The sequence below is a fragment of the Cebus imitator genome, unplaced genomic scaffold (assembly GCF_001604975.1).
Source record: "Cebus imitator isolate Cc_AM_T3 unplaced genomic scaffold, Cebus_imitator-1.0 Scaffold16, whole genome shotgun sequence".
Taxonomy (NCBI): Eukaryota; Metazoa; Chordata; class Mammalia; order Primates; family Cebidae; genus Cebus; species Cebus imitator.
In genome coordinates, this window is record NW_016107331.1 from 3452810 (window position 1) to 3454760 (window position 1951).

Here is a 1951-nt window from a genome sequence, read left to right on the forward strand (position 1 = left end):
TGAATTAACATGTAAAATATGCAGAGCAGTGCACGGCACATAGGAAATAGTTAATATTTTTAACTTCTACATATCCTACAAGACTAAACCTAAGCATTATTTTCTGTGGGAAGTCTTACCTGAAAAAGCCTCCCCTCCCCTGTCTGAGAAAGTCAATTTGTTTAAATTCTTCATTTTGTCTGCATCTCCTATCACTGCATTTATGTCCCTCAACTCCCAATCCACAGCCTCCCATCCCCACATCCGTTATCATGTATGCTTGTGTGTGCCTGATCCTCAAGTAGCATTTGAGCTCTGTAAGGAATGGTACTCCATCTTAATAGGCCTATACTTTGTAGTGGGTAGTACAATAACCCCTACATGGCAGCTGTTCAGTGAGTGTCCAACGAAAGCGTAAGAGAGTGTGTAGGAATGGGGCTACACGTACACGGTCTCCGTATTGAACTGTTTCTAGAAAGAAGTTGCTGTGGTTTGATGTGTCCTTTCAAATGTCATGTTGGAATGTGATTCCCAATGTTGGACGGGGCCTGGTGAGGGGTGTTTGGATCATGGGGATGAATCCATCATGAATGGCTTACCACTATCCGCTTGATGACAAGTGAGTTCTTGCTCAGTGGGTTCACCTGAGATCTGGTTGTTTAAAAATTGAAGCCCTCCTCCACCACCGTGCTCTCTCTTGCCATATGATAACGTCAGCTCCCCCTTAGCTCCCTGGGGCCCTCACCAGAAGCAGATGCTAACACTATGCTTCTTGTACAGCCTGAAGAACGATGAGCCAATTAAACCTCTTTTATTTCTAAGTTATCCAGCCTCTGGCATTTATAGCAAAGCAAAAACAGACTACCACAGAAGGCTACCTGCAAAGTATAAAACTTTAAATTAACTTGAAATTTAATATTTGCATAGTTACTTTTGCCAAAGTAAACCATTAAAAAATCATCACACATGCTTTCTTGACTCCATCTTCATGGTAGCAGCAGATGGGACCGCAGTTCAGTTGCCAGCATGCAGCTCTTTGTCTGCACCCAGGAGCTACACACCCTTGAGGTGACTGGCCAGGAGATGGTTGCCCAGATCAAGGCTCGTGTATCCTCACTGGAGGGCATTGCCCTGGAAAATCAAGTAGTGCTCCTGGTAGGCATGCCCCCGGAGGATGAGGCCACCCTGGGCCAGTGCAGATTGGAGGTCCTGACCACCCTAGAAGTAGCAGGCTATATGCTTGGGAGTAAAGTCCCTGGCCCGTGCTGGGAAAGTGAGAGGTCAGACTCCTAGGGTGGCCAAACAGGAGAAGAAGAAGACAGGCCAGACTAAGCGGCGGATGCAGTACAACCAGCACTTTGTCAACGTTGTACCGACTTTTGGCAAGAAGAAGGGCCCAATGCCAACTCTTAAGTCCTATGTAATTCATGCTTTGTCTAATCAAAAAGCCACTTGGTTCAGTCCAAAAAAATCATCACACATCACAAGATTTTAGCTTCGTACATCAGCATTTCAGCATGCTGTAAACATAGATGTAGAGTACATCCATCAATGAAAAACTAAACGTGGCACATAACCAGCCTGAGAACGATGTAGGTAACCTTGGTAAGCCACTTAATCTCATTATCATCTAATGTATAAACTAGCAGCAATGATACAATATTTGTCCTTTCTTCCATGGGTGGGCAGTATAAGAAGATGAGGCCAAATAATATTTGTGGACACGTCCGAAATTTTACACTGTCAGATATAAAATAATTCTCAAATAGTGATTTTGCACTACCACCCTCCCGAGGATATTTGGCAATGTCTGGAGACATTTTTGGTCATCTCAAATAGTGGAATGCTACTAGTAGAGGCCAGGAATGCTGATAAAAAACTTTAAAAATCTACATTGCACAGGACAGCTGCTCCACAAGGAATTATCAGGCCCAAAGTGTCAACAGTGCTAAAGTTGAAAAATCCTGACAAA

At 43.8% G+C, this 1951-nt stretch overlaps 1 pseudogene across 1 annotated transcript; it reads left to right on the forward strand.

The window, feature by feature from the left end:
* The first annotated feature begins 954 nt into the window (after positions 1-954).
* LOC108288201 lies at positions 955-1474 on the forward strand (annotated as a pseudogene). The gene has a single exon (XR_001818642.1). The product of XR_001818642.1 is annotated as an uncharacterized LOC108288201 (transcript).
* The last annotated feature ends 477 nt before the right edge of the window (positions 1475-1951 follow it).